General features: G+C 38.8%; 1 protein-coding gene and 1 long non-coding RNA gene across 3 annotated transcripts in view; both read left to right on the top strand.

Moving 5' to 3' along the window:
• The first annotated feature begins 185 nt into the window (after positions 1 to 185).
• Positions 186 to 2618, top strand: LOC127529849 (uncharacterized). The gene is made up of 3 exons (XR_007936466.1): positions 186 to 560; positions 1060 to 1178; positions 1732 to 2618. It is a non-coding gene; the product is annotated as an uncharacterized LOC127529849 (long non-coding RNA).
• Positions 2619 to 7054: 4436 nt separating this feature from the next.
• LOC114662005 (coiled-coil domain-containing protein 134-like) overlaps positions 7055 to 27701 on the top strand; it is a 51844-nt gene continuing 31197 nt past the window's right edge. The window contains exon 1 of one of the 2 annotated variants that reach the window (XM_028815288.2): positions 7055 to 7428. The gene's annotated coding sequence lies outside the window, so the exon portion shown is untranslated. Of the gene's footprint in view, positions 7440 to 27701 lie in introns of both variants that reach the window. The other variant, XM_028815287.2, reaches the window with a different exon arrangement.

The raw sequence follows: 27701 nt of genomic DNA, 5'->3' as shown, positions 1-27701 counted from the left end.
TTTCCCTCAACCAAGTGTTACATAAATTAAATACCAAAGTAAAATGTATGCTACTGTCAAGGAATAAACCTGAAATTATCATCAACATTCTCATGCTTCTTGATAATATAAATTGAAATGAAAACCTAAAACAGTAATCTGGTGAATTACTTTTTTCACTCTCTTCAAAATGTGCTGTTGAGCAACTAGAATGGTATTAGAGTATTTTTAAGTAATCTACATTTGTGTTTTTTAATTAGTCCTGCATGCTATATCACAGCCATGGAGTCGCATTATTTTGTACAGTTTTTTTAATGCTGGTGAGGACTGCATGCTTCACCCTACTGTACTTGGCTTAGTCACTGTGGTAAGAATAATGTTTCTTTTTTCTTTTACATGGGTAATATTGTTAATATCAGTGTATCAGAAATTTCTGTTTTCTTCTGTAGCTGGTAAAATACAAGAGCACTATTATTGCATGGGAACCTGATCTTTCTCAGTTACTGGAAGTAACTAAAAAGAGAAGAATGGATGAGCTAGAAGATGCAACTTTATATGCACTCACAGCCTTACTACTTCAGGTACCAATGCTTTTGCAGACACAGCTTCCAGTATGACATCTGGGAAACAATTTGATGTCATAGATCAATTAGTTAGCTGCTTAAATGCGACCAGAAGAAAAACCATACTAAAATCACTTGGTGTTTTCCTTTAGTGTGTGTGTACCATATTATTAATTTAATTATTAATTTATTTTATGTTTGAAGCAATGTAAAAATTAGTTTGACTGGAGGTAACAAATGATCAGCGATTCAAAATGCCATTATTATGCTGTATGCAATTGATAGCAAATTGTATAAATGTATAAAAGGGAACTTACATCCAGCAAATTGTTTTTAAACTTAAATCTTATTTAGAGTGGCAGGATACTTCATAGTAAAAGTACTACATAAGAGTTAATGTTTGTATTCTTTCTTCAAGTGTTTCAGAGCCATGGGAAAATTATTATACTTAAGATCTCATTTATAATTATTGTTTATAGCCTTTAACAGTTGATTCTAGTATGCAGTTTGGTTACAGATTCAGAATAACCAAGATCTGCTGCATCTAGCACAGGAGGAAAGAGAATCAGTTCAGGGTCTGCTACAAAATCTTCAAGACTGGCATACTTGCCAACCCAATCAAACTACTAATATAATGTATCCTTTAAGGAGTGTCATCTAGTATCCTACACCTATCTCTGCATGAAGTACATTTAATCTTATGGACATGATTAATTTGTTTGCTTTCTTTTGTATTGTTTTTACCTTTATTTAAATAAATGTTTTTGTGCCTTATCTACCATATGAATATGTTAGGTTAATTTAGTGGTTCCACATTCTCCTGGTGTGGGCAATGTATGATTATGTCTCACAGCCTTTGTTCTGTCTAGGATTGCTTCCTGATTACAGCCAGCATATGTCTAGCTTCTCTAAAACCCTGTAATTTAATTGCAGGTTCAAAACGCATAGCTTAATCTATTTTCTAGATTTACATGTAAGTCCCTCCTTTATTTTATTATTTACTAAAAAAGTTATACATGGAAATAAAACACTCAATTTTAAGAAATTAAATGTTCAAAATTAAGCTTAAGGTTCAAACTCCAAATTGAACACTAATTCATAGTAGCAATTACCCCATATTATACACCTAATTTGCTGTGTATATCTTGATTCTATCTAACCCTTTCCTTAACAGTTTCACTTGCACAAGTGTAACAAGTGGAGGTGTAGCAGTGTGCTTCTGTGGCCAAGGTATTGCTTGATAAATCTGAAGCAACAAGACTGAAATCTTTCGTGTATCTAAATAAATGAACATAATACTGTGTAAACCTATTCACTAATAAGATGACTATATTCAGTTTGAAATAATTAGGAAGATACAAGAGTTATTAAATTTCTTAGATTTTTTTCCATATACAGCATTTTAAGCTAATTCTGCAAAACAGTGATATAGTACACGTTACAAGGTAATAATAACAACTATTGTGATGTTTATTAATCAAAAAGGTACAAGTTCTACAACTATACGTGTTTTTGTCTGTGTATATCCTGTATCAATATATAATTTGAGATATTAAACAATTACATTATGTAGAAATAAAATTAAAATGTGTGTTAATTTTGTTAATTTTTTTCTGATCTCTTGTGTTAATTTTAAATGTAAAGAGGTTTATTATTATTAATAGCTGATTCACTAATTTGCTGCAGAGGGCACAGTGTTGAATAGATGTAAATATAGTTAAAAGTGGTGACGTTGTGAATTAATTATTTGTTTTAGGAATGAAAATAAATTGTTAAAAAGCATTAGTGGAAGCATGTCTTTTTCCAGCTATTTTAGAATAATACCCAACTATTTTAAAATCACATTATTCATATTGTGAAGAACGTCCGGGGATCATGCCCTGTCGGGAAGCCTGGGAGAGCAGGGGACCATGAAAAGGGCAAGCCATTCTCTGGGATAGGAAAGGACAGCCACCCTGGGTTACGTCGGAGCCACAAGCATGGGGCTGTAATGCTCAAGCCTGTTGGGTTACGTGGCCACCACCACCACCAGGGGCCGCTGGGATAATTCCGTTTGAGGTGGAAGTGCTGCCAGAAGAGGAGCCAGATTTAAAACGCAGTACTTACGCCACACCCGGGAGTGCTGCCAGGACTTAATTGAGGAACACCTGGGTATGAAAGAGGCCGCCTCTCTCCACTCGGGGAGCCGGAGTCGGGTGGAAGAGGATGGAGCTTGCGGGAGGAGTGGAGGCAGTGAAGAAAAGAAAGATAAAAGATAAGGACTGAGTTAGTGAGGAAATTTGTTTTTGCATTGTGTGTTGCAGGAAAGGAAAAATAAACTGTGTATTTGGGGACTCGAACACCACAGTATAAATATGTTATTGACCTGTTCAGCAGAAATTTCTTTTTTTTAGGTGTTTTGCATGGTTTCCACCAGTCTCGTGCATAGTCGTGGTTACATTTTTGACCACTCCACCATGCAAAATTCTTTCACTTGCAAGATCTCTTATGTTTTCCTGCATACATTGCCTATTCCACATCCCCCTAAAACATTTCAATGGGATTTAAATCAGAACTTTGACTACTCCAGTCCATAAACCTCCATGTCTTCATTGTGAGCCATTCCTTGGTGGATTTGTTAGTGTGCTTTGGATCAACATTGTGTTGAAAGGTTCTTTACTGCTTAAGTTTCAAGTTCAACTTTTGGACAGATGACCCTGCATTCTCCATAAGCACACTTTCATATGATGTAGAATTCATAGTTGACCCTATTAATGCAAGCTACCCAGGCCTTGAGGCAAAAAAATAATTACAAATGTGCATATTCAAGACCATGCTTCACAGTTAGTACAGCTATCATCTCCTGAAATGCTGTCTTCTGTTGTCCCAAACATATCTACTACTGTTACTGTGATCATACAACTCTTATCTTTGATTCATTTGGCCAAAGCAGAATGTTCCAGAAGACCTGATCTTTGACTTTATGTTCAGTGGCAAATGGTACAGCACACCTAGGAAGCAGGTCAAATTTGTGCATCTCTCTCTGATTTAGATGCATGCATTTTAACACAACCTTTTGCAAAAATCACCTGCAGAATGCCGCAATGGGTTCTTGGAGACTTTTATTATAAGGATCAGCTCTTGGGCTGAGTTTGCTGGACTAGCCAGTCCGGGACAAAAGCAGTCATTTGAAATCTCTGCTACTTGCAGAAGATTTTTTTTTTTTTTTTTTTTTTTACAATAGAGTAATTGATTTTAAATAATTTGGCAATCTTTTAAATCCATTTTCAGACTCGAGCCATTCACAGCCTTCTTTCTGAGGGCTTTAGAGAGCATTTATGGAGACAGGCCAGTTCCGAGCCCTTTCCATCTTACTTTTATCCTTGCTCTGTTTTCTTTTCATCTTTGGACGAGCTGCTTCTGCAATACGGTGAAACAGTCAACAGTGTTTGCAGGACTACTAGATAAGTAGGGAAACATTTAATATTTCCTAATAAAATTTAATATCTCATCAGAGTCTCCTACATTCTCCAATGTTATAGACATGCATAGCCATCAGATTCTTCTGAACATCTTCATTCACACTGTGATAGCTTTCAGACTCCCAGCTCATCCAAAAAGCAGTTGTGGTCGAAATTTAACATCTTATTAAAGAAAGAAACGTCCTCTAACAGGACAATTCAGTAATCAGGCAGGAGAAAAGCTCTATATTGTATCTTTTAATTACTCCGCAGCAAAATGCCTTGGAGGGAGCATTCTTCAAAAGCAGACCTTTACAGAATGGTCGGAGATACAAAGAATAGAATTTAATTTTATAAACTGTTGAATGTACATACAGTGTCAAACAATGCATTTTAATCTGGTTGGTTCATTGGTTTACACCCAAATGATTTATATAAAATAAAAGTCTGTTGTGTTCTAGATCTTCTTATACCTTTGAGTTGCGCCACCATTCTTGAAATTTCTGTGCATATAACAATTGTCCATTCTACTTTATAGGACATCTGCTGAATTCTTAGTCATCCTTTAGCACATTTTGTACATTACATCAACCTTTCTTCTGGTACATTATTTACTGGCCATCTCAGTATTTTTCCTAAACCAATTTTTATATTTCAGTGTACATTTTGTTGTTCACTTGACCTTTATCTGGTTTCCCACATTAACCCTTTATGCTATTTCTTAAAAATGAATGCTATGTTACCCTAAAATTATTCTTACACACAGTTGATATGGGAGGACCACTCGAGTCTGCCTCTGCGATGACAGCAGCATATCTTCAATTTAAAATTGATTTAAGATTAACAGTAACAAACCAGAAGCCACAAATTAACAGTATCATTAATAATTACTAAATAAATTGGTTAATAATATTAAAAAAAGGGTGTTGTCCCAAATGAAAAAGAAGAGAGAGGGCTCCTGTAAAAGAAGCTTCTGCAATTCACCATGAATACACCGTGTCAATTTTAATTTGTTCAAGTATTATTGGTTTTATCTTTAGGCACTATTTGCATGAAGATCTAACAAATATGTTGCAAAAGCCAATGGTTTATATGGGGTGTACTTCCTTTCTCCCGTAACTGTGTGTCTTCTACCTTCTTTCCTTTTCAGTGTGAAAGTAACCTTTAACCTATCTATACAAAGTATATATTTTTACTTCTTTCTATCATTCTTTCTACCACTACTTAACATGTAATGAATTAGGCAATGAGAAAGATTGGCAACAGTGTTTTTGTCTGATTAAATTTATTTACGATACAATGAAATGGAAGGAATGTACTTAACTGTATTTATCTACTGATTATGTATTCTGGGGGCCAAGGTGTCTTCAGAGTAACTTAAAAACCTGTAAATTTGAACATTTCTCGTGAGAGCAGCAAACTTGTCATTATGAGACAAATTAGTTGTCAATACTGCTTGCCAAGGCTATTGAGTGAGCAGTAAAGATTAAATGGAAAGAAGCCAATAATAAAACTGGTGTAAGTCCAGTTTTAGAGACTAAAACCACCACAGCCTGAAAACAGAAGTGGTTTCCAATTATCCTGTAAACACTAATTCAAGAGATTTTGATGTTTTCAGTATTGGGGACCCTAAAACATTGAGATCCGGTGAAAACCGGAGATTGAAAGTTTTGACGAATCTAAAGCTTTCGCTCCTCCCTCTTAGACAATATGTTATGGTTGGGGTGCAAAGCAGTAATTTAACTGAATATATTTTATAAAAAAAAAATTACCTTTTAGTTATGGAAGCCAAGGGCTTGTTGTACTATCTTTGGTTTTTATATCATAGCTTCATGACTTTTTACCAAAAATAGAAATTCACCTGCAAAGGTTTTATAAAAAATGAGAGTAGTTCATATTAGCCACACTCTGTTAATAGCTAAATCTGCCTCTGACTTGAGTACTTTTACTGTAAAATACACATTGTTATTGATGCACATTTGCATCAATTTCAGTTATAATACCAGTTTTATTCTTCCTTCTCGTTCCTTGTTCTAAACCAGACGTCTCCAGATTCTACTAGAGGGATGCAGTGGCTGTAGGTTTTTCACTCAAACGAATGTGTAAAAATTAGAAGCTTATTCTGTTTGATAACTAAACATGGTTTTTATCCAACTTTTCAGACAATTCTAATAGATTTTGCTTCTCTAAAATCAATGGCCAAATGTTTGAGGAACCAAAACACATGAACACTTGTTTTATTGCATGTTACTAAATGATCAACAAGTACAAGTGGGGCTAAGTTACTGGCAGAGGTGTTATTTCTTTATTATTTGTATGCTATGAAAATATTTTGGGAAGCTACCGTCACAAATCAGCATGCCATTCATTGTGTATGTTATGCCTTCTGTAGCCTCTTTATTTTTTTTAATTTAAGGATTATGCTTTTTAATTATAACAAAAAAATAGACAAGTGCAAAGACCAGCAACACTATTCACAGAAGGTTGCAGTTGATCATTTAAGTGTGATCCTGGTGTATTTAGAAAATGTATAATTAATTTTAATAAGTTAACTTATTTGTATAAAAACCGTAAAGCTAATGCTATCGTTTTTTGTGACATTATGGTCTCTGCATTTTTGCAATCCATTGAATATGCCTTTTCGAATTACACAAGCAGCAAACAAGTGGATCGGACGAACATATTTCACTTCTACAAATCCAGTTGTTTTGTTAGGGCAGAAAATACGTAGCTGATGTGGCTTTAGCTTCCTTACATTATTAGTAGTTCATTGTTATAAACCGTGACCAATTAAATAAACCACTGAATATATGTTATAAAGCACTGACTGGCCGATCCTTCCGATACATTGCTTCCAACTGGTAACTGCTTACTGTGGCCTTAAATTCGATAAAAGGTTGGAAATTGAACTGAAGAAAATACGATATAGCATGCATGACTTACTGGTACATGGTATGTAACATTAAACAAAAATGATGGCGAGAGTAATTATTACGTTTCTAGTCATTCATCCATTTCTCAACCCACTTAACAAAGTTTAACTGGACCTAACTTTTCTTATTTTGAAAAGTGATCACCGCTCCTTACAGCTGAAACACTAACGACTTCGTACAGGCTCGGCCCATTTATTACGAAGCGGCAAAAAACAGCAACGTTCTATAATGCGCAGGCGGAAATGAGGCAGTGTAGCCGTGGGAGTCGTATTTGCTTGACGTTCCATTTATGTGTAATATGTGTGCCCGTATCTTCGCTCCGGGTGGGAACACAGCTCTACGTTTTCTGCAGTCCTTGGGTTTTCGGCGTATGAGCATGACTGTATACGTGTGTTTTTAAGAGCGAGCTGTCAGTGAAGCCTTGCTGTGCAGATCGCCGGGTTAACGCTTGTGTTAACACCGTTCCTGGAGTTCTTTAAAAGAAAAGAAGAAGCTCTGCCCGCCACAAGTCAGGTGAGAGGCAGGTAGGCGGAAAGGGGGCAAAAAATGCGGGCGTCGGGATGAGAGGAGGGTCTGGGTGTTCAGGTGGTGTGACAACTATACACTGAATTGGGACGAAGTACAATGTACTTAGATTGTGTGCCATTCTGCTTCAAATGCAGTTATCTGGGGGTAACGGGGGTGTGACAAAACGTGTGCCTACTTAATTGAAGATGACTTCATTTTAGCGCGATATTAATCGGCATCTTTATTCGTGGTGATTTTGTAATTGTTAGATAAAAGGAAAGCTGTTTATATTTGTTTAATGTGGCAGTTGTCAAACCGGACACGTTTATCATGGATTCTGCTAAAAAAATGAAAAAATAAGAAATCAGTATTCATTGAAGAGTTCTTTATGGATCTGTTCGTCAGGTGTGCTTTGGTTTGCATAGTTAAGTAGAGCTGAGGTCTTTAGGATGCTTTTTGTTACTATTGCACCTGGCCCGAAGGGACCGTTTCTGTTTGAAACAATTCTATAGATTTGTTTTAAACACACAGCCTGTGCTAGTGGAGGGTACACGCAACAGTGAAGTATTGTGAAATTATTAATATCTTTTAATAATAATCGCTTCAGCAGTAAGTCCTGCCTTTCCAATCTCATAAAATATTCAGCTTTTGGCGTGATGTTTTACAAAGAGTGATAATATGAACTGAGTGCAGTCAAGCCCCTGGTAATCGTAACAGGGAAGGCACGGCTGGTTTTCACCTTACTTTGAGATTTCTTAAAATAACTGCTCATCTGATGTGTACCAGGAAGAAGCGCTTCTATTCAGAGTGTTTGTTAGAAATGTCAATCAAAATAATAAGGAAGCCAATCTATGGTATTTAAAGTAGATTTTACACCCAATAGTCACAAATCCTTTCAGTTTAGACATAAAGTAAGTCTGTCAAATAAAGCACCACACATGTAACAAATTGTAATAAATAAAATAAAAATTCTAAAAAAAAAAAACTTGGAGAATGCAAATGGAACTACACTTAACGATTTGAACATCCACGTCTAACCAACGATAGAACAGCAACAATGAAGCATGCACAGGACTGTTTATCAATTACCAAGTACACTTTTTACAATCTCTCATGTTCTGCCAAAATGTGGGAGCAAACTGGAGTGCCAGGCAAAATCCCAAACACGGTGCTCTCTACACTGAGACACTGACAGAGTCATTAATCTAATCTGGAGCCATGAAGAAACCATCAATCACTGTATCACCTTGCTTCCTGCATTTTAAACTTGTTTTGTGTAAAAAAAATAAATAAAAAAAATTATACCTCTGCTTACACCACATTCAGTCTAATGATAGGATGCTACCTGCCGCAATCCTGTCCTTGGCAGCATTGGACTTGAGGTAGGAGGCAGCTCACAAACAGAGTTCATTGTAGAGCATTCTTCCATCCATTCCCAATGTCTTGCACTGGACTAATCTACAGTCATCATTCTGTGGACCCTAAATGTTTTTGGGACATGTAAGGAAATGACAAAAATCCCACTGAATCTTGGGCAAATTGCAAACTTTAGAAAGTGACTGGGCTGTTAATCTAGCACTGGTCCAGTACAGCATCACCTAGCATCATGCTTTTTGAACCTGATTTCTAAATAGTACAGTAGGAAACTTCAGCCTTTCCAGTCATACCAATAACCTTTATAATAGGATTTTAGGGAAGAACTTACCTAAGTTTATTACAAAGTACAGTGCAATCGGCATGCATAATGACAAATAAAGGTCGATTAAGTACTTTTAAATGTCATGGGTTAAAGTAAATGGGAACAGTTGTCTCTTGAAGTTCAGTTTAGGCAGAAAGGAAGTGCTGTTGTAATTTCTGAGATTGCAAGTAGTTCATAATCCATAGATAGTAGTTTAAATTGGGAGAATAAAACTCGGATAGACCTGCCAAGTGCACTGGAGCAAGTCCATTTAGAGACTTAAATGTCAGCAGTAGGATTTTAAAATCAATATTGCCTTTCACTTCCAGGCAGTACAACAAAGTCAGACTAAGACTGTATAAGCTTGTAATTTGTTGCATACAATGGATTCCTCAGACATGAAGTCTTGATAGACGACTGTATCTTTATTTTCATTTTCAGCTGCTTCATGGTCATACGCTATCCTACCTTGCCACAAATTTATGCTATATGTAGATTTGTCATCAGCTCTAACAGCTTCAAACATGTATCCTTTTAAAGAAATTGTCTTCATTGATATGTTTTAAATGATAAAAACAAAACATAATACAAACAGGGCAGCCTGGTGCTTTCATAGTGGCACCAACCAAAGTTGAAATGCACTTTCATGCACTGTCTGTGTGGAATTTACAAGTTTATGCAATGTATTCTTACTATACTGTACGTTCAACTCCATTTATGAGCCTAGTGTGCTATACTATAATTACAAAGTATTATGAAGATATGCAGCATAAACAGAAAATATGTTGAAACTTAAACAGAAAAACAACATGCAGTTTATCAAAAATATAAATATGATTTTAATGCCAAATTCCAAGTAGCCCAGCTCAGGCACATTGTAAAGAGGTTTAGTTCCTTACAGATTACTGATTGTGCGTCACTTCACAACAGCTTCAAGCATAGTGGTCCAATAAAGCAAGTTTCAGTGTCTGCCGTGAAGAGGAGTGTTTGTGCTGCAGGTATGACAGGGCGAGTGACAGTAAGAAAGGCATTCCTTAAAAGACAAAATCGGGCCTTGAAATACCGACTGTGCACTGCTGCAGGTGGGAAGAAAGTCTTATGGACCGATGAATGAAAAATTTAAATCTTTGGTTCACCACACAGGGTGTTTGTATGCTGTCAAGTTGGTGACAGGATTACACCAACTGTCAAACATGGAGAAGGAGGTGGGATGGTCTGGGGTTCTTTTGCTAAAGGTACAGTTGGTGACCTGCACAGAGTGACTGGCATTCTGAATCAAAAGGTTTACCACAGTTTGGCTGTTATATCAGATAAAAGTCCAGGCTACTTTGATGAATCAAAAATTTGAATAAAACTTAGTACTTTTAATGATTGAGTTAATTTTTTTTTAATTTGCCATTGTTTATTTATTCTCTGCCTTGATGTCATGAAACATTAAGACATTAAACTGCATGCATTTCCATAAAAACTGAGGTGTTCTAAAACTTTTGACCGGTGGTGTATATGAGAAAGAAGATTTTTAAATCAACTCTAAACTTTATTTTAAGCCAGAAAAGTAGTGTGCAATCTAGATTAGTGTTCCTACTTTTTAGTTCCAGCATTAGTATTGTCGCCTGTAAACAGTATGCAGAAGTTCTTACTTGAATGTCCAACCAACATGCAACATGTCGTCACTTTTCAGCGCCATGATAAACAAGACCATATTAGACATGCAGTTAGGTCCGTAAATATTTGGACAGAGACAGCTTTTTTCTAATTTTGGTTCTGTACATGACCACAATGAATTTTAAATGAAACAACTCAGATGCAGTTGAAGTGCAGACTTTCAGCTTTAATTCAGTGGGGTGAACAAAACGATTGCATAAAAATGTGAGGCAACTAAAGCGTTTTTTTAACACAATCCCTTCATTTCAGGGGCTCAAAAGTAATTGGACAAATTAAATAACTTGAAATAAAATGTTCATTTCTAATACTTGGTTGAAAACCCTTTGCTGGCAATGACAGCCTGAAGTCTTGAGCTCATGGACATCACCAGATGCTGGGTTTCCTCCTTTTCAATGCTCTGCCAGGCCTTTACTGCAGCGGCTTTCAGTTGCTGTTTGTTTGTGGGCCTTTCTGTCTGAAGTTTAGTCTTCAACAAGTGAAATGCATGCTCAATTGGGTTAAGATCAGGTGACTGACTTGGCCATTCAAGAATTTTCCACTTCTTTGCTTTAATAAACTTCTGGGTTGCTTTGGCTGTATGTTTTGGGTCATTGTCCATTTGTATCATGAAACGCCGCCCAATCAGTTTGACTGCATTTAGCTGGATATGAGCAGACAGTACGTCTCTGAACACCTTAGAATTCATTCGGCTGCTTCTGTCCTGTGTCACATCCTCAGTAAACACTAGTGTCCCAGTGCCACTGGCAGCCATGCACGCCCAAGCCATCACACTGCCTCCACCGTGTTTTACAGATGATGTGGTATGCTTTGGATAATGAGCTGTTCCACGCCTTCTCCATACATTTTTCTTGCCCTCATTCTGGTAGAGGTTGATCTTGGTTTCATCTGTCCAAAGAATGTTTTTCCAGAACTGTGCTGGCCTTTTTAGATGTTCTTTAGCAAAGTCCAATCTAGCCTTTCTATTCTTGAGGCTTATGAGTGGCTTGCACCTTGTAGTGCACCCTCTGTATGTACTTTCATGAAGTCTTCTCTTTATGGTAGACTTGGATATCGATACGCCTACCCCCTGGAGAGTGTTGTTCACTTGGTTGGCTGTTGTGAAGAGGCTTCTCTTCACCATGGAAATGATTCTGCGATCATCTACCACTGTTGTCTTCCGTGGATGTCCAGGTCTTTTTTTTTGCATTGCGTTGCATTGCTGAGTTCACCAGTGCTTGCTTTCTTTCTCATGATGTACCAAACTGTAGATTTTGCCACTCGTAATATTGTAGCAATTTCTCGGATGGGTTTTTTCTGTTTTCGCAGCTTAAGGATGGCTTCTTTCACCTGCATGGAGAACTCCTTTGACCGCATGTTGTCTGTTCACAGCAAAATCTTCCACATGCAAGCACCACACCTCAAATCAACTCCAGGCCTTTTATCTGCTTGATTGATAATGACATAACGACGGACTTGCCCACACCTGCCCATGAAATAGCCTTTGAGTCAATTGTCCAATTACTTTTGAGCCCCTGAAATGAAGGGATTGTGTTAAAAAAAATGCTTTAGTTGCCTCACATTTTTATGCAATCGTTTTGTTCACCCCACTGAATTAAAGCTGAAAGTCTGCACTTCAACTGCACCTGAGTTGTTTCATTTAAAATTCATTGTGGTAATGTACAGAAAGAAAATTAGAAAAAAGTTGTCTCTGTCCAAATATTTTTTTTTTATATATATTAACTGTATGTGAAAAATATTTTAAGTGTTTTCCACAGAAAAATATACTATTCCACTGCAAAAGCAATATAATAATTTTACACAGTGAAGTGCATTTCTAAAATTCAGAGGAAATGAAGAGTTGTATCCAGCAAAATATCCAATTATGTTACATATATATCAATTTTCTGCATCCCACCAAGCCAAAGTCTCTTTGGTCTTAAAAGTATATAGGCACAAGCATACACACTAATTCGGATACATATAAAAAGTTATAATCTTTGGTGCCATCATTTTTTTATGAGTATGTTAATGGTTTGTTTTACACGGATTTCATTAAATTAATCAGTTACCAATTACTAACACATGCCTTAGTACATTTCATTCATCAGGTTAATTATCCCCTACTTTACACATCTAGAGATTAGAAAGGTTTAGCAAGGTTCAGCACGGTCTGTTAATTTGGGAACGCACTATTAAATGTCAGCCATATTTTAAGGGAGTTTGAGCTGCTTCTCATAAACCAAAATATGGCATCTTTTCACATTATGCTATTGCAGGTGGGTTAAGAGAGCACGCTAACAGTGTTTTATAATATATCCTAAGAGATTGTTCAGTAATAATGTCTCATTGGGTGTTATCTGTTGTTAGAAGATAGTGGATTATTGTGAAACTGAGACTGAGATTTAATTCCATTAAGTTCTAAGCAGGGGGCATTCCAAAATTTAACCCAACTAGCTGTCTGAGCGTTATTTCTAAACCTTCCTGTAAATTTTACTTTGTACTTGTCTGATTAAATACTGAACTTCTGCCGTGCCCCCCACTTAATTTCTCTGTGTGTTTTGTTTAGTCAAAGGGATTCCTGGTTTTTCCAGAAGTAACGGGCTGACGTTGATTGGTTAATTCAGATCTTGTGTTTCTTTGGTCATGTGTTTAAAAGTACAGCCCAAAAGTCACAATAGTCAAATGAATCTAATGCCTCCCTTTCATTAAGGACATTTAATGTTTTAGTTATGCTACACATGCTTCAAATTTTTTTTCAGTGGAACTTCCTACCCGTTTTAGGATATTTCGAAATGCATTTGAGACATCTCAAAATACTCAGGACATCGCTTAGAGAGATTTTGAAATGCATTTCATCCATCTGCTTCCTAAACCTGCTTATCCAGAGCAGAGTTGTGGATATTTTAAAATAGAAAAGAAAAGGAAAATAATCTCTTACTCAATATTTCAGAAAAGGAATGAAAAGTAGAAATTCACAGAATTCACTCGAACTCCATATGTGCAAAGTATAGAATTATCCAACTTAAAATTATATATCAAGCACATCTCTCTCTCTCTCTCTCTCTCGTTTAAAATTGTCCAAAATGTTTCCAGGGCAAGATCCAACCTGTGAACGCTGCAATCAAGTTCCAGCCTCACTGGGTCACATGTTTTGGGCCTGCACAAATTAACATCATTTTGGACCAAAATCTTTAAATGCCTTTTAGACGGACTTGGTGTCACAATCCCTCCTAATCCACTAACAGCTGTATTTGGTGTTCTTCCAGATGAGCTTAAAGTGGAGAAAGACAAACAAACTATAACTGCCTTTTACTACACTATTGGCACATAGACTTATCTTGCTCAAATGGAAGAATCCATCCATCCATCCATCCATCCATTATCCAACCCGCTGAATCCAAACACAGGGTCACGGGGGTCTGCTGGAGCCAATCCCAGCCAACACAGGGCACAAGGCAGGGAACCAATCCCGAGCAGGGTGCCAACCCACCGCAGGAAACACACAAACACACCCACACACCAAGCACACACTAGGGCCAATTTAGAATCACCAATCCACCTAACCTGCATGTCTTTGGACTGTGGGAGGAAACCGGAGCACCCATGGAAGAATCCTAACTCTCCTATTCTAAGTCAGTGGGTAACTGATGTTAAATACTATTTGAAACTGGAAAAAATCAAATAAGCACTTAGTGGATCTGTATAAAACTTTTTCAAAACCTTGCACAATCTAACCAGTAACATGTTGGAATAAGCATTTAAATTGAGGAAGCAGGTTCTCTCCCCTCATTTTCTCCATTTATCTTTATTCATTTATTATTTTATCTATTCACTTGTCTTTACTAACATAAAGGTTTACAATGCTGGCCTAGCTCTCTTTCTCAGGGGTGGGGGTTGATTTCTTTCGAACCTTTTTTTTGGTAAAACTTGAGTTATGTATATGGAATGTTAACTCTTTTGATTTTAATAAATTCAATAAAATAAAAAAAAAATAGAAAAGATACCTGAAAATTGTTTTGAGATACTTTTGTCTCTCAGATATCTGCAAATGACTTCCTATCTTTTTAAAGATATCTTTTTTTTAGTAAATTATATTTTATCCAACCAAAATGAAATAGTAATCCATTTTACGATAACAAGAAAAGAAACTGAGATAACAAAGTATTTTTGATACCTCAAAGAGGAAGAAGTCAATGTCAATACGAAACATGCAATATGCATTTTAAGGTATTCTAAGATATTTATATTGAATGTCTTGAAATGCACGTTGATATGTCAGAATGTATTGAACATATAAAATGTAAAAGAGGTTATTCTGAAATGAGTTCTAGGTATCTGAAAAGGTCAACTGTCTGTTAAGATATCGAAAATGAACCTGAGCCTGTTAATGTTAATTATCTGAATGACTAGCCAACCCGCGGCGTAGCATACGCCCCATAATTATTTATTGATGGGTGAACACTTCCTGTACGACACAGTTGTCCAAATGGGGTGGGTTTGAGGATACAATTGTGAGTGAATGAAAAGATGGAACTCTGGAGAGAGCAACATACAATTAATTGTCCATGACTGAACACTGGTTTTGGCAGATACAGGCATATCGTTTTGATAAGTTTGTCCTTGTGCCTTATTAATTTGCATTGCAAAGGCCAATCTAACAGGAAATTGTCTGCATGTAAAAGTAAAAGGCAAATTTGAATCTGATGGGGGTCAGGGATATCCGGGGAATAAGGACAGTTTGTGAGGTAGGAGCTGTGATAGTTTTACACTCCAGTACATTGCGGTGAATGCTGGTAACAGTCAGTCTAGTGCCATCACAGAGACGTCTTGCTGGCATGAGGTTTCTGAGAAGCATGACGACTGAACCTATTTTAATTTTGAGTTTATGCGGAGGCATGCCAGTGGGAGTAAGACTGTTAAGAAATTCCTCGGGGAATGAAACTTGATCTGCGGGATCGTCTGTGACGGTGGGAGTCAACACTGGTGAAAGTTACTTCATCGGTAGGGATAAGTTTCAGTACTTGTTCATTAAGGTGTATCGAATCTTCGTTGGTGACGCTTAATATAGCTCGCATACTGAGTTGTTCCAGAGTCACAGTTGAGAAGTCGATGTCGCCACATAGTTGTTGAACGGGATCAGAAATAAAAGGAAAACAATGTGAAGGTAATGGACGTGGGAGGAGTGTTAGAGTTGGCGGGCGGGGCTCTGTCTTGCATGCGTATTCGTGCTGGCACATGATCAGGCAGTGTGCATGCCTCGAGAGCGAGGGTGGACGCGGGAGGAGGGTTAGAGTTAGTGGGCGGGGCTCTGTCGTGTGTATCCCATGGTCTTTGTCTTGCCTGCCCATGGTCAGCTGCCTTAGTGAATTATATATATATAGATATTATGGCTTGTCGTATAAAAGTTAGCTATTTTCAGATATCTGTAAGTCTGAAATCTGTAGCACTGCTGCCTCGCAATAAGGAGACCTGGGTCCTCCCTGCGTGGAGTTTGCATGTCCTCCCTGTGTCTGCGTGGGTTTCCTCCAGGTGCTCCAGTTTCCTCCCACAGTCCAAAGACATGCAGGTTAGGTGTATTGACGGTTCTAAATTGTCCCTAGTGTGTGTGTGCGTGCCCTGCGGTGGGTTGGCGCCCTGCCCAGGGTTTGTTCCTGCCTTGCGCCCTGTGTTGGCTGGGATTGGCTCCAGCAGACCCCCATGACCCTGTGTTAGGATATAGCGGGTTGGAGAATGACTGACTGTAATTCATCTTAAGATATCTTTAAAAGCCTTACTCTATATGGTAATTCAACTTGCTATACTAAACAAATAATTTTTAATAGAAAAAGAAAAAAAAAAAATATTGATTCATAGTGCCAGTGTTCTTCATGTGGATTTCCACAAGTTCAAGAAGTGTATACATTTTTTTCTGGAATATTGTTTTTTGTGATTGTCTACATATAAACAAATTTATTGGAATTCATTTAGATCAATACCCCTTATTTCTTAAGGAAGCAGTCCCGTTAATGTTCCCTGTTCCTAATAAGGTAAGCCTTTTTTATTTTCAGAGGCTTAAGTAAGTGGATTCTGGCTTTACAGTATGGTTGAGCAAGCAGCATACAGTTACCTATGAGAGAAGCAGCTTGAACAAAGATCTCTGCCAGCCATTCATGGGACCTGACCTTGTCCCTTATTTATTGTGATGTCAAACAAATAGTGACACCGGGACCTTCAGTTGTTTTAAAATGGTACAGGTAATTTGATGGGGTGAGAAAGAGAGGAATCCTCCATATGAATGCCAAGGCTGTTTGGTCACATCCTGTTAGGACTGTGGACTCAACCTTAATCTACAGGTAGTGCAGAGCTTTCACTACCAGTTGCATCATATCGGAAAATTTAGTAGGGTTTAAATTTGAATTGGGACTGCAATTTTTAATATACTGTAATTAAATGCCCAAGTTACAAGCATAATAAATCATTTCATCATACCGTAGTATTCCATGACACTTATGTCACTCCTGATGCCTTCCAAGGAATCCGTGTGGCCATTTTCGTTTGAAATTGGTACAAACATTATAGACACCAGCTTAACATTATTTACCAGCTTGTCTTCCTCCTACAGTCCATCCTGGTGCCATCTCTTCCCAACGACACACCTGAACGCAGCCATCCAGAAAAGGGGATTCATTAGGCCCGGTGACCTTCTTCCATTGGTTGGGGTCCAATTCTGACGCTTGCATGTCCATTGTAGGCCCTTTCAACAGTGAATGGGGTTAGCATGAGCATTCTTACTTCCCTGTGACTAAACAGTCCCATATGCATCCGGGTTCAATGCACTGTGTGTCATGACATATTACCCCTGCAACCAATGTTAAAACTATCAGCAATTTGGGCCAGAGTAGCCCTTTTTCTGGTGCATACCAGGCAGAATAGCTGAATGGTTGATGAGTATTAGCTACACGAACACCCTGTCGTCGGTTTGTGGTTTTTCCCTACCGTGCACTACTGTCAGTTGGTACTGACCATGAGCACCCCACAAGCCTTGCTGTTTTGAAAATACTTTGACCCAATCGTCTGGCTGTAACAGTTTGGCCTTTATCAGAATCATCCAGGTCATTACCCCTGCCTATATCTTCTGCATTCAACATGTCAGCTACAAGTAACTAAAGTCGGCTTTCCATCTAATATATCTCTGACCTTGATGTGCGCCATTGTTACAAGACAGTTGACGTCATTCGCCAGTTTTTTGAATTAACTACATAACCTTGTCTGCACATTTCATGATATGTGAGACAGAACCTGTGTACACATGCAGGCAAACTCTACACAAGTTAAATCTGTACCAATGTGCATCTCTCCTTTTATTGTTAGTTTTTAATTTAGAAAAAGCTATTCTCTAAGGTGACTTTAAAATAAACACATTACACGTAAACTACCTCTTCCCCATGTCATGCCATGTCATTTTCTAACCCGCTTCATTAAGGCCAGCGTTACATGGTTTGGGTTGGCAGGAGTAGTCTATCCCAGCGCATGGCAGGAACAAACCCTTCACAGGGACCACTTCTGCATGCACATATGAAATTGGCACATGAGATTGTACAATGAAAAGAAGGGATACTGAAATGTACATACTGATTTATATTTGACTTTTTTTTTTGTCCTATGGGATTAACCTTTGGATTTATTAACATGCAAATTAACACCAGCAGATGTCAATTGGGTTTTATTTTACACAGCTGTGTTATCTGGCATTGCCTTGATATTCTTTGACATCTTTCATGTAAAGGTGAAGTGGGAAAAATTATACAAAGTATGATCAGTGATCTTGGTTCGCTATCAGATTTGACTTGGCTGTGGGATGCGATGATTTGAAGAAACAGCTGTGACACTGCAGTGCTGATGTAGCGGTGCGACTTCAAATTGCAATAAACGCTTAAGGTGACAGAATGGCCCCACGCTGCCCCTTGGGAGAGGGCCAAGTCACCAAATAGCCTGTATTCTGAAATGGAGCGTACCTGAGTTATCCTCCAATTTTCATGAAAATATGCGTGAAAAAGAGTAAGTAGAGCATCATGTTCATTAAATTCCAATGAGTAAAGCATCTTGCAATATTCCTTAAATATGTTGTTAGTGTATCTCGCTGCTCATTTTTGTGCTGACACCATTGGTAATTTATACAATAGTGTTCATTATGTATTTTAATTGGGTAGTATTTTATTAGCCTTTTTTTTATATACAATAACTAGGACGTAATTTAAGTAATAGTTACTCTGATTGCCGTTTGGTCAAATAAATAGAATTCTGTTTGAGAGCCAGTCTGTTTTAGGAGACAATCTTGTGTATTCATTATTGGTTTTGGAAGTCTTGCTCTTCCATTTTGCAGTTTATTTTTGGGGGAAACATATTATTTGTCCTCTTGGATAGTTCTGATGGATGTCTCCGAAGATCTGTTGTTTTCAATAAAGATATTAATGTGTGTGGAGGGAAACAGGAATAAAATCTCCTTCTGCTAACAATTAATTAATATGCAAATCATATATAAAATAAGCAATATGTGACTCTTAAGTTATGAGGTAAGTGGAAAATGGTCCAAAATGATGTCATAATTTCAAGATTTGACAGAGGGTAGCTAAGTATTTGCAATGAAATAAATGATGAGCAACTAAGATGCTCTGAAAAGAAAAGGGTATATTGTTTTCTTTAGATAAACCTCATTTGTTTTTTAATATTAAATTGTCTATGCACTTTTAGATTATTTGGTTTGCAGATGAAGATGAGTGATCAAAATCAATGTTTAATATGCAAAACTTCCAAACTGTTTGTAATCATCCATATTTAGAACATAACTAGGGGGCTCCGCCCCCTGCTCGCTTCGCTCGCCAACCCCTGGTCTTGGGTAACCCGAAATACATTTAAAAGAGAATACTGTCTGTCTCGGTAATCGTTACATATGTATCATATCCACAGTCACGATATCTGTAGGTCTACGTAATATATGTAAATGAGAATAGCAGTGTAAGTGTTATGTTATGCAAGTATAGAATGTCTTTGAGTTTGCGCAGATCTATGTATGAGATATGTGAATTTCCCATTGGGATTAATAAAGTATCTATCTATCTATCTATTGGAGTGTACGCCGAAGACTCTTCTGTTTGTGTTTTCCATGAGTACATATAGTATTGTATTACTGTAATGTGATTGACATATGCTGTGGAGTCCGGATGTTTGGTGCTTCTGTACTATCTCGGGTTATTGCTTGCGGTGCTTTAGAAGCGTGTTGTAGGCGCCTGCACCTTGTGCCTGCTTTGCTTGCGGCATTTGAGACGCACGTTGTAGGCGCTTGTGTTCATTGATTTTATCCAGTTAGCTCCGTTAGTCGAGCTGTATCGTTTTGGAGCCGTGACCGTGTCTCCATTAGTTATACGTTGTTTACCGTTAGTAATATGGATATTTGCACTTACTGTTAATACGGAGCATTGTCTATCATTGTACTGTTAGTAATGCATCACTGTAATGTGATTCACATATGCTGTTTAGTTTGGACGTGTGAGGATGCCGTATGTTTAATACGGAGCTTTCGTTTATTCTTATTACCCATCTGGTGTTCAGCCTGTGTTTTCTGTGGTTGTACTGTTAATATTGTATTACTGTAATGTGATTCACATATGTTGTGTTGCACCTACTGTTAAAATCACTTATTTACGTTAGTTGAGCTCTTTCGTTTCTGAGCCGTGGCTCCTTCGCTTGTGGTGTATAGGCACATGTGCCCTCCGTATTATCTCGGGTGTGACTATGCTGTGCTTTGTGGACATCTGTACCTTGTCCTGGTTTGACTGTGGGGCGGGACGTCGAAGCCTCTTCTGTTTGTGTTTTCCGTGAGTACATATAGTATTGTGATTCACATATATTGTGGAGTCCGGATCTGTGTGGTTTCTGTACTATCTCGTGTTTATGCTTGCGGTGTGTTAGAAGCGTGTGGACCATGTTGTGTAGTGTGGACGTTTAGTTCAGAAGCACGTTGTAGGTGCCTGTGCCTTTCGTACTTTCCCGCGCCTTCCGTACTATCTTTGTGGACCTGTGGGGCTTCCGTAGCCTCTTCCGTTTGACTCTGGGGTGCAGCGCAGAATCCTCTTTTTTGTGTGGCTGTGTCGTTAGTCGTTAGCTATGGGCACGTTGTTGCTTCATGTCTTATTCACGTTAGTTGAGCTCTTTCATTTTTGGGCCGTGACTCCTTTGTTCGCGGTGGATCAGTCTTCGCTTGCGGTTTATGAGACGCGCGCTTTTGGCGCCTGCGCACTATGTCTCATGGTCCCATCGCCGTGTACCTGCGTCCATGCCTTCAGGTTTACCATTCTCGGTTAGTAATATGGATTAAAAAAGGTTCCAATTCCTTATCGTGCCTGTTGTATTTGTATTGTATTGTATTGTATTTATTTATTTTGAATTAGTCTAGTTTGATTCAGTTTTCCTCCTATAATGACATTCTGAGTCACAGGGTATCCCCCAGACAATGAAGGACATAGTTTTGTAGATCGGTATTCTGACTCCTTTGCTGTTACTGCATAACTGAAATGATGCATCTGTTCACACTGTCCTTCCTTCATGATAGATTAATCTTTAATATTTAAGTAATTCTTATACATACTACTGATCAGAAGCTTGGAATCGCCCAGAAATGTTCATTTTTTTTTGTCAGAAATTCGTACTTGGTAACACTTTAATGAATGAATTTTTGCAGTACCTAAATTACTCATTTACTGCTATATAAAAAGACCTTAAGAAAGGCCTACAGAACATCTGTAAAGTGGCTGTTAATCTCAATGCAGTGTGGCTTTTGATAAGTTGGTAAAATTACTTTTAAACTAGGGGGCTCTGCCCTCTGCTCTGTTCGCTCGCCAACCCCCCTGCCTGTGCTATGTGCCAGCAACTTCACGTCTCAGTCGCTTGCATATGTGGATTTCACTTTCAGCAAACAACAAAATTTTTAATTCTCACGGATAGGCCTCTTCATTGGGAAGAGACACTACTTTTCCCTGATGGCAACACAAATTAGACGATCTTCAAGTCTCCGACTTAAAGTTTAAATCCGAACAATATATTCAGTCTCTTTTCGTTGTTCTGTTATTTCACCGAGTAACAATTTCCATTTGTTTGCAGTAATGTGATCTTTACTATCATTTTTTTGAGACTTTTGAATTTTCGTACTTCCATTATCTCTTACCTGTTCTGCATGTGTATTGCACCAATGTTTTTGAATTCTTTATGATGTTCTACTTTGTCATCTACTCTTTGTCTTTTATATCCAGCCTCGGGTTTGGTTAAATCTATTGGCACAAAGTCTCGTCTCGCAGGACGTGAAAATGTCTCTCTGAGAAAATCACATCTCGTCTCCCAAAGAATTTTTTATTATAATAGAGAGATATGAAGGATTCACAAGTCTTATACTGAAGTATGCAATATCAAGTGACATTCTGTGCGTCTCACTTAACACACTTCTGACCATTCCAAGGTGAAGTTATTTCAGTAGGCCATATTGCACAGATGAATAAACACTTTACTGATGCTTTGTAAGTGTTATTGAGTCCCAAAAAAGTGTTTGGTAAGATCTTGTTACATAACAGTAAATGAGCAATAGATGCATTTTACAGTTACCTAAACTAAAGAGTTACCCATACTTTTTTCTCAGGGTACCATTACCATAATACAATCATATGCTCCCGTTCGAATGCCTGAGTGAAATTAATAAATGTCTAGCTGTTAATTTTTTTTACAACTCAGTCCCGAGTGAGGCACATTACCTGCATTGTGAGTGAATGTCAGTTATGGCACTACGGCCATGTGGCGAGATTCCCAGAGGGAGATCCGGCTCATGGGATCTTCATTGTTGAGGACCCAAGTGGCCGGAACAGGCCAAGGGGATGCCCACATAACTCCTGGCTGCGGTAAATGGATGGTCATTTCCGGAGGGTGGGACTGGACCACGTGTCTGCCTGGGGGATTGCCAACCAGGATCCCGAGCTGTTTTGTCGTGTGGTGGTTGTGGTAACGTGCTATACCAGTGTATGCTGCCCAACCTGACCTGACCACAGTTCTTTTAAAAAATTTAAAAAAAAAAAAGTGACATTTTAATTATTGCCCTGTTAAATTTGCACTCCGAGATCAGTCTCGGGTTATTGGCAGTTTCACCCAACTTTAAATCTTGTGTCAGGAACCTGTTACTGTCACTGTCCTGCTCCTCTGACAGACTGAGCAGATCTTTCCTCCCCCACACTATGCAACTCTTCAATTCCACCTGGGGGGGTAAACATTAACATTATTCAAAGTTATTGTTTGTCTGTATACCTGCATTGTTATCACTCTTTAATTTAATATTGTTTATTGTATCAGTATGCTGCTGCTGGAGTATGTGAATTTCCCCTTGGGATTAATAAAGTGTCTGTCTGTCTGACTAAGTCAGTCGGTCAGTCATGTTTGACAATGGGCGTTAGCATATCATAATCCCTTGTATCAATAACGTGAGTTTTCCGCATTCGACTTATACGATCGACATTATAAAATACTAGAAATTATACTGTAAAGTCAAGTCCCGACTTTTTGCGAGAGAACTTTTCTGCGTGTATATACGTTATATCAGAAAAAGGTGCAGGCTACTTTGAGGAATCAAAAATTTCAATTATATTTTGTACACTTAATGATTCTTTGACTTATTTTAAATGTTCTATGCCTTGATTCCATGAAATATTAAGTCATTAAACTGCATGCAATTTCATATAAACTGAAAAAACTGAGATGTTCTAAAACCTTTGACCGGTAGTATACTGTTTAAATGAAGATCGATTCTTGATATGTGCACGTGTTAAAAAAGAAAAAAAAAACATTCCATGGGGTATACTTCCTTTTTCACACGACTGTAAGAGTTTGACTAGAAACTATAGCAAAAAAAATCCATCCAATCTTTTATTTTTTTTTTCTGTACGATTTAATGTTTTTTCTGTTTAGCATCTTTTCTTAATTAGGCTTCCTGTATGTCTCCTGCTGATCTCCACATGTGGGCTGCGTTAATTATAGCCTGTCTTGCTAAACCGTGAAGCTTTACAAGTCTCCTTTTAGTTAGCAGATGCATATTCTGCCTTTGTTCTTCTGGATGTGAGTTGTAGTGAGAGTTCTGTATTTTTGTTAAATATTTATTTATTTATTTGTTTGTTTGTTTGTTTGTTTATTCATTCTTATCCAGTGTACATATCCCAGTTAGTAGCAGCTAATTTGACCAGTGCCTACTCTTGCTCTGTCCTGAGTATGACGTTAACCTGCATCCAGCCCTGCAAGCTGGTCCTCCAACTTGCAGGGAAAACTTGGAGGTTGGTGGAAGGATTGTTACTCTAGCCATCAGCTATTCCATTCCATTCAAATTAGTGTGGTGCTGAGGTGTCACCCATTGCGCTTGGATCCCAATCCAGGTGGTTCAGCATGTGTTGGGTACGGCAACGTGCTATCAGTGCATGGTCCCCAATCTACTCCTATGCTTCATGGAAGAGAGACACAATTACTGTTAAATGTCACAGAAGAAAATGTAGTGTTTGGCCAGGCCTTGAAGTGTCTCTGGTTAGGTTAGATGACCTTAAACTGATGTCTGTTTGAGGGGATGTCAAACTAGATGATTGCATTGCCTGATCTCATTGCCTGAATGTGTCCGATTACATGACTACTTCTTCTTTCGGCTGCTCTTGTTAGGGATTCCCACAGCAGATCATCTTCTTCCATATCTTTTTGTCCTCTGCATCTTGTTCTGTTACACCCATCACCTGCATGTCCTCTCTCACCACATCCATAAACCTTTGTTAGGCCTTCCTCTTTTCCTCTTCCCTGGCATCTCTATCCTTAGCATCTTTGTCCCAATATACCCAGTTTCTCTCCTCTGCACATGTCCAAACCAACACAATCTCGCCTCTCTGACTTTGTCTCCCAACCGTCCAACTTGAGCAGACCCTCTAATGTACTCATTTCTAATCCTATCCATCCTCATCACACCCAATGCAAATATTAGCATCTTTAACTCTGCCACCTCCAGCTCTGTCTCCTGCTTTCTGGTTAGTGCCACCATCTCCAAACCCATATAACATAGGTGGTCTCACTACCGTCCTGTAGACCTTCCTTTTCACTCTTGATGATACCCATCTGTCATAAATTACTCCTGACACTCTTCTCCACCCGTTCCACCCTGCCTGCACTCTCTTTTTCACCTCTCTTCAACAATCCCCATTACTTTGTACTGTTGATTCCAAGTATTTAAACTTATCCACCTTTACCATCTCTACTCCCTGCATCCTCACCATTCCACTGACCTCCCTCTCATTTATACACATGTATTATGTCTTGTTTCTACTGACCTTCATTCCTCTCCTCTCTAGAGCATATCTCCACCTCTCCACGGTCTCCTCATCATGCTCTCTACTATCGCTACAGATCACAATGTCATCAGCAAACATCATAGTCCATGGGGACTCCAATCTAATCTTGTCTGTCAACCTGTCCATCACCATTGCAAATTAGAAAGGGCTCAGAGCCGATCCCTGATGTAATCCCACCTCCAACTTGAATGCATCCGTCACTCCTACCGCAGACCTCACCACTGCCACACTTCCCTCGTACATATCCTGTACAACTTTTACGTAATTCTCTGCCACTCCCGATTTCCTCATACAATACCACAGCTCCTCTTGAGGCACCCTGTCATATGCTTTCTCCAGGTCCACAAAGATGCAATGCAACTCCTTCTGGCCTTCTCTAAAGTTCTCCATCAACATTCTCAGAGCAAACATTGCATCTGTGGTGCTCTTTCTTGACATGAAATCATACTGCTGCTCACTAATAATCACCTTACTTCTTAACTGAGCTTCCACTACTCTTTCCCATAACTTCATGCTGTGGCTCATCAATTTTACCCCCCTGTAGTTACTACAGTCCTGCACATCACCCTGATTCTTAAATATCGGCACCAGTACACTTCTTCTCCACTCTTCAGGCATCCTCTCACTTTCCAAGATTCCATTAAACAATCTGGTTAAAAACTCCACTGCCATCTCTCTTAAACACCTCAGTGCTTCCATAGGTATGTCATCTGGACCAACGGCCTTAACATTTTTCATCCTCTTCATACAGTAGCTGTCTTTACTTCCTCCTTGCTAATCCGTTGCACTTCCTGATTCACTATCTCCACATCATCCAACCTGTTCTCTCTCTCGTTCTCTTCATTCATCAGCCTCTCAAAGTAGCCTTTCCATCTGCTCAACAAATTCTCCTAACTTGTGAGTACGTTTCCATCTTTATCCTTTATCACCCTAACCTGCTGCACATCTTTCCCAGCTCGGTCCCTCTGTCTAGCCAATCGGTACAGGTCCTTTTCTCCCTCCTTAGTTTCCAGTCTCTCATACAACTCATCATACGTCTTTTCTTTAGCCTTTGCCACCTCTCTCTTCACCTTGCACCTTATCTCCTTGTACTCTTGTCTACTTTCTGCATCTCTCTTGACTATCTCACTTCTTCTTTGCCATCCTCTTCCTCTGTATACTCTCCTGTATTTCTTCATTCCACCACCGGGTTTCCTTTTACTACTTCCTCTTTCCAGATGTCATGCCAAGCACCCTTCTTGCTGTCACCCTTACTACATCTGCTGTATTTTCCCAGCTGTCCGGTAACTCTTCACTGCCACCCAGTGCCTGTCTCACCTTCTCCCTAAACTCAACCTTGCAGTCTTCCGTTTTCAACTTCCACTATTTTATCCTTGGCTCTGCCCTCACTCTCTTCCTCTTCTTGATCTCCAACGTCATCCTACAGACCACCATCCTATGCTGCTTAACTACACTTTCCCCTCCACCACTTTGCAGTCTTCAGTCTCCTTCAGATCAACTCTTCTGCATAGGATGTAATCTACCTGTGTGCATCTTCCTCCACTCTTTTACGTAACCCTATGTTCCTCCCTCTTTTTAAAATACGTATTCACCACAGCCATGTCCATTCTTTTGGCAAAACCCACTATCCTCTGACCTTCTTCATTCCTCTCCTTGACACCATACCTACCCATCACCTCCTCATCTCCTCCTTTCCCTTCACTAACATGTCCATTGAAATCCGCTCCAATCACCACTTTCTGTCCCTTGGGTACACTGTTCATCACTTCATCCAACTCACTCCAAAAATCTTCTTTCTCATCCATCGCACACCCAACTTGCGGGGCATATGCACTAACAACATTCATCATCACACCTCCAATTTCCAGCTTCATAATCATTACTCTGCCTGACACTCTTTTCACCTCCAAAACACTCTTGACATACTGTTCCTTCAGAATAACTCCTACCCCATTTCACCTCCAATCCACACCATGATAGAACAATTTAAATCCACCTCCATTCCACTTGGCCTTACTCCCCTTCCATTCAGTTTCTTGCATGCACAATATATCAACCTTCCTTCTCTCCATCATATCTGCTAACTCTCTCCACTTACCAGTCATACTGCCAACATTCAAAGTTCTTACCCTCAGTTCCACTCTCTTTACTTTCCTCCTCTCCTCCTGCCTCCGGACACGTCTCCCCCCTCTTCTTCTTCTTCTTCGGCTAACAGTAGCCCAATTTCCACCAGCACCCTGTTGGCTAACAGTACTGGTGGCGGTCGTTGTTAACCCGGGGCTCGACCGATCTGGTATGGAAATTTACACGACAGTATACTGTTGGGGATGTCAAATTGTGCTTGATGTATTTCCAGCACAGTTTCACACATCCAGAGTATTGCAAACTGGGCTCTTTATCTGATCACCAATAGCATGCTGTCTGATGAAGCAAGGGTGCAGTTGAGAGGTACAGAGAATTCAGGTGCCATCGCTGCCCATACCCATCCTCTTACAATACATGAAATTTGAGATATTAGACACACAAGCTGCTCTCCTGTTTGTGAGGTCCAAAACACCCGTATTTCTTAT

Source organism: Erpetoichthys calabaricus, chromosome 12 (assembly GCF_900747795.2).
Source record: "Erpetoichthys calabaricus chromosome 12, fErpCal1.3, whole genome shotgun sequence".
NCBI lineage: Eukaryota > Metazoa > Chordata > Cladistia > Polypteriformes > Polypteridae > Erpetoichthys > Erpetoichthys calabaricus.
Note: the sequence above shows the minus strand (reverse complement) of the source record. Positions and strands in the feature narration are given on the sequence as shown.